Consider the following 6,371-nt stretch of genomic DNA (forward strand, 5'->3'; position numbering starts at 1 on the left):
GTGAGAGGGGACAAGATGACTAATTGTACACTACATTAGAAAATGAAGATGAGGGTAAATATACATGTTAGTGGATAATGACTATTCCTTATAATCCACATGTTGAGGATAAAAGTGCAATTTAACACTTTTTAAACAATTTATGGCTAGGTTGCAATGAAAGGTTAGCTGTGTCAACAGGGCAAATCTATTTGAAGGGCACTTATCGAGATTGTCAATGGCTTGACCATAAAATGTAAGCCACTGCATTAGGACAATCTAGTTGGTTGTGCACAAAGCCTTTCTATAAGCCTTGCGATGTTATGACTCATGTGCTACTATATTTCCAAATTCTTATTGAGGTGAACTTCCTCCTTTGACAAGACTAATATACACAACCTAACTAGTTTGTTGCTTGATACAACTCCCATAAAGATACATGTTATGAAAACTTTATAATTATTTCTACTAAATGAAATGCAAGCATGACCACTTGTGAAGTTCATTAGTTACTTTGGCATAGTAGAGAGAGAATGAGAAGTGCTTGAGAAGGTGAACATAGAAGTCATCCACGAAAGACAACAATGGCTTGAGGATGATTTCCTTAAAGAGTGCTTCTTAAGAAATTGATGGGCTAGGGGTTAAGGATGATAATTCTAAAACATTAAGCATCTAGATCAAGTAGATTAAGGACATAATTCAAGTGCACCTTTATTCAAAAAGAGTTACTCTCACAGGTGCACCATGGGCACCACCCACACATCATGGATGGGCAAGATTGCCCGCCCCATCCAACCCATGGCACAGATGCATTCAATGCACCATAGAGGGACTTAGGCAGCTCTAGTATGAAAACAGCATAAGCATTCAAGCTGCCAAATTAAGGGCACTTCAACCTACAAAGGGGCACGTCTGAGCTAAGGTCAAAGCCACACAGAGAGAGAGAGAGAGAGAGAGAGAGAGAGAGAGAGAGAGAGAGAGAGAGAGAGAGAGAGAGAGAGAGAGAGAGAGAGAGAGAGAGAGACAGAGCGCAACGAAATGTACAGGAGAATATTGTATTGGGCGGTAAGTTTACCTCTTGAGTCAAGGCAGCAAGGACGGTGAGATATACGAAAAGCAAAATTTTACATTACTTGGACCTTGATCAAGAAAAACATACTCTAACATAAAAATTTGTAACTTAACCAACCTAGCATAACCAAACTAACGTGAATAAACTCACATAACGAGCTAGGTTTCATAAAGTAATATCGATCAACTTTACCACATATATGAATAAATGGAAGTAAAATAGTGTATGGTTTCAAATGAATACCACGTTCACACACACACACACACACACACACACAGCCATCCTCCAATCTCCCCATTTTACAAAGCTAAATTTTTTTTAATTTGCTCCACTTCCATTCTCCCATTGCAAAGGGGGAATGGCACCAGTGCCATTCTCCCATTGTGATTTCCTGATTCAAATCTTGGCTATGAAAAGGGGAAATGGCACTAGTGCCATTCTCCCAAATTCAAAGTTTTGGCTTCACAGAGTCAAAATGGCACATGTGAGTTTGATGATCTCAGTGTCATTATGTAGGTGCCAGCATGAGATTGGCATCACTCCATTCTCCCCTAGTGGTAATCTAGACAAACTAAACCTATAGATTGACATTCCACTAATTTTATTGGCTACAGTAGGATAATGGCAAAAGTGCAAATGCACATGTGAGTTTAGGATTCCTTGTGCATGTTTTCAATTCATGGTATGAGATTGGCACCACTGCCATTCTCCACAGAGATTGACACAAATCCATATGAACTCTACAGAGCAGAGACTGTGATCATAGGAGAGTGGTGTCCGATTCCATTCCACATGTGAGTTTGATGATCTCAGTGTCATTATGTAGTTGCCAGCATGAGATTGGCATCACTACCATTCTCTGCTAGTGGTAATCTAGACAAACTAAACCTATAGATTGACATTCCACTAATTCCAATGGGAGAATGGCATTGGTGCCCTTCTACCTTTGTGAAGCCAAAATTTTGAATTAGGACATTCCATTGGGAGAATGGCACCAGTGACATTCTCCATTTTCCAATGGGAGAATGGCACTAGTGCCATTATCCATTTTCCTATTACAAAGCCAAAAAATAAGGACATTCCATTGGGAGAATGGCTAGTGCCATTCTCCATTTTCCTATTACAAAGCCAAAAAATTAGGACATTCCATTGGGAGAATGGCACTAGTGCCATTCTCCATTTTCCTATTCTCCAGTGCCATTCTCCCATTGCAATGTCCTAATATAAAATTTTGGCTTTGCAAAGGGAGCATGGCACCATTGGCATTCTCCCAAGGCAAAGTTCTAAGTCAAAATTTTGTCTTCCAAAGGAAAAATGGCACTAGTCTCTGTTCTCCTCTTATGAAGACAAATGTTTTTCTCAAGTCAATGCATGGGGAGAATGGCACTGGTGCCATTCCCCTTTTCAAAGATGGGATATGCAATTCTCCATAGGTTAGCCAAATTCACATGGAGAATGGCACTGGTGCCATTCTCCCCCCGCTACAAGGACAACTTTGAAAGAATGCATCCTATGAGTCCTACATTAGGCCAGTGATAAACTATTGGAAAACCATGATCGGTGAGCTCGAACAAGAAAACATCTCAGAGATAGGAGTGTACAGAGAGTTTTGGCCAAGAACACAATCTCGTGATGAGGAGGATGATATAGATGCTTGCATTAATAATTTCCAAGGCTATGAGGAATGGAATGATCACTATTGTGGGCCTCTAAAAGGTAAGTCGAGGGAAGAGTTTAGACCAATGGTGGATGTTAAGCAAGGTGACTTCATCTTGGTGAGGCCATCAGATCCTATATACCCCATATGGCTTGGGGTTGCCATATCAAGTTCCGAGATGGATGCTACTTCTCCTAATTTCAAGAAATTATTAATTCAGTATTGGGAACCATCAGTTAAGAGAAAGGGGCTCAGTGATGCAGATGCCTATGTTGATTGTTGGAACAAGTATTGGGCAGAGAATAGGTTGGATCCACAGATATGGGAGTGTATTGATGCAATTGTCTGGTCATGGACATCAAAATCCATAAATAGACCCAAGAAGATCAAGATTCCACAGAGCGTATGTATCAAAGCACAGGAGAGCTTGCTTGGTATCAGAGCATAGAAAATGGTGTCGATTTTCTCCCTCTTAATCTCCCAAACTTTCATTGTAAGGTGTGTTCTCATGTGATGTTTCTCAATTGTTGTTATCTTGTCAATGGGTATTTGCATATTATTAATATGATAATTTTCAGAAGCTGACCTTCACTAACAACTGCTTTGTTTCTATTGGAACTCACTATCCATGGTGTTTGTTAACACCACCAACTGGTGTTTATTAACACCTCAAGTAAAATATACATGTTGTCCCTAGACGGTGTTTATTAACACTACCAAATACATGATTTTCAAACTCTGCCACAAATGCTTTGTTCCGGTTTTTATACGCAATGAACTATTTCACAACCAATGAAGTTTTTCATAATCATTGGAATTCCAAATATTAGCTTATTCAATATTGGTAAAATTCCCACAATCAATGGAAATTTTCCCAAATTTAATGAATCCTTTCCCGATTTTAATGAAATCCACCCAATTTCAAAATTCCCAAAATGCAACTTTTGTCCCACTTTATCTAATACTGTGTTCTAAGGCGAAAATGGTATTTAATGCTCGATCGACCATGCAAAGCATATCCGATGGGCATAATAATTTTCCTACACCTTAACCTAGGTGGTATTGAAATTTTGTCAAAGAGGCACACCCATCCGATAAGTACTTGGTCAGATAACACACCTAAGGGCGTGTTTTTTTGTGGATGTGCATATCACTAGAGAAAAATGGTGTATAAGGCATGATCGACCATGCAAAGCATATCCAATGGTGACAATACTTTGGACGCACCTCAATGTAGTTGAAACGGACTTGTGTGCAAAGTGGAGCCCCCATCCGATAAGTATTTGTTTGAATAACACACACCTAGGTCACTATGTATAAACCCTCTATATCACGTGCATTCAAGGACTATATTTAAAGTCCCTTATCTATAAAAAATTTCATTAATAGAATGTACCCCTTTTCTATACAAATCTGTAAATTTTTTCCAAAACTATTTTAAATAGTTCCTTATGTATATTTATTTCTGTAAATTTTAGAAATAAAAAAAATCCTTTTGTTGAACTCATGTGATAGGGTTACATATGATGAGTGACCCCCCCGAGCACCCATTCGATAAGTACTTGGTCAGATAACACACCTAAGGGCATGTTTTTTTGCGGATGTGCATATCACTCGAGAAAAAATGGTGTATAATGCATGATCGACCATGCAAAGCATATCCGATGGTGACAATACTTTGCACGCACCTCAACGTAGTTGAAACGGACTTGCGTGCAAAGTGGAGCCCCCATCCAATAAGTACTTGTTTGAATAACACACCTAGGGCTGTGTTTTTATATGGTTGTGCATGACACTAAGGCAAAAACGGTGTTTTATGCTTGATCCACAATGCAAAGCATATTTGATGGGCACAATACTTTACACACACCTTCAACCAGGTGGAATTGACTTACATGCAAAGTGGCATTCCCATCGCATAAGTACTTGATCGGATAACACACCTAGTAGCGTGTTTTTTTAATGGATGTGCATGACACTACAACAAAAATAATATTTAATGCTCGATCGACCATGCAAAGCATATCGGATGGGAACAATACCTTTCCTACACCTTAACCTAGGTGGTATTGAAATTTTGTCAAAGAGGCACACCCATCCGATAATTACTTGGTCAGATAACATACCTAAGGGCGTGTTTTTTTGTAGATGTGCATATCACTATGGGAAGAACGTTGTATAATGCGTAATCGACCATGTAGAGCATATCTGATGGTGACAATACTTTGCATGCATCTCAACCTAGTTGAAACAGACTTGCGTGAAAAGTGGAGCCCCCATCCAATAAGTACTTGTTTGATTAACACACTTAGGACCATGTTTTTTCATGGTTGTGCATGACACTAAGGCAAAAACGGTGTTTTATGCTTGATCGACAATGCAAAGCATATCCGATGGGCACAATACTTTGCACACACCTTCAACTAGGTGGAATTGACTTATATGCAAAGTGGCACACCCATCCCATAAGTGCTTGATTGGATAATATACCTAGCAGGCTCCTCGGGGGGGTCACTATGTATAAACCCTCTATACCACGTGCGTTCAAGGCATATTTCTAAAATCCCTTATCTGTGTAAATTTTTCATTAATAAAATGTACCCCTTTTCTATACAAATCTGTAAATTTTTTCCAAAACTATTTTAAATAGTCCCTTATGTATATTTATTTTTGTAAATTTTAGAAATAAAAAATATCCTTTTGTTGGACTCACGTGATAGGGTTACATATGATGAGTGACCCCCCCGAGGCAGGCTCGTATTTTTTTACGGATGTGCATGACACTAGAGCAAAAATAGTATTTAATGCTCGATCGACCATGCAAAGGATAACTTGGCATGTCCATATGATGAGTACTTGATCGGATAACTTCTCCCACCAATAAATTAAGTACTAATCAAAAATTATAATAAATGAGTAGATTATTAAAAAGAGACTAATATTTATGTAATTGTTGCTACTGTAGCTTGCTTGCAAAGGACTCTCACAAAGGAGATGGCTATAGATTTTGTTCAAGGGATGGATGTGATTTTATGTAGCAAAAGACAAGTATTTGCATTTGCTACAATCCATGATAGTGATCCCAATTCAGTTTGCCACTTTCGAAGACTTGGCGAAGATAAGGTGGCAGTTACTGTATCAAAGATTCTTAGGGCACATGTTGAGCTAAAGTATAAATGTGGAGATATGGAAACACTTGGAGATGTTATGAACTACAATACATCCAACAAATCATTTGTAGCATGGGACAAAGATGAGACTTATGCAACAGACATTATCAAGAATACAAAGTGCACCACCAACAAATCATTTATAGCATGGGACGAAGATGAGACTTATGCAACAGACATTATCAAGAATACAAAGTGCACCACCTTGGATTTTACTATAGGGGACATTTTACAAATGAGATCATTTGCAAATAAGACTGTAGCAGAAGGTGAAGTATTGGGATTTGAACAAGTGGAGCAATGGTCATTTGCACAAATGATGATTCTAAAAGTCACTGATGACGGTATGGTTGATAACATAACATCCTTATGTGATCCCTACTATGAGGTAGGCAAGAATATGAGATGGAGCATGCAATTTTTAAACATGAGAAAGAGGCACGTGGTTTTCAATTATAAAGACAAGGTATACTACAATGTCAAAGGACCTAAA

Source organism: Dipteris shenzhenensis, chromosome 3, assembly GCF_047967505.1.
Source record: "Dipteris shenzhenensis isolate YYH24624 ecotype China chromosome 3, Dip_SZ_1.0, whole genome shotgun sequence".
NCBI classification, from domain to species: domain Eukaryota; kingdom Viridiplantae; phylum Streptophyta; class Polypodiopsida; order Gleicheniales; family Dipteridaceae; genus Dipteris; species Dipteris shenzhenensis.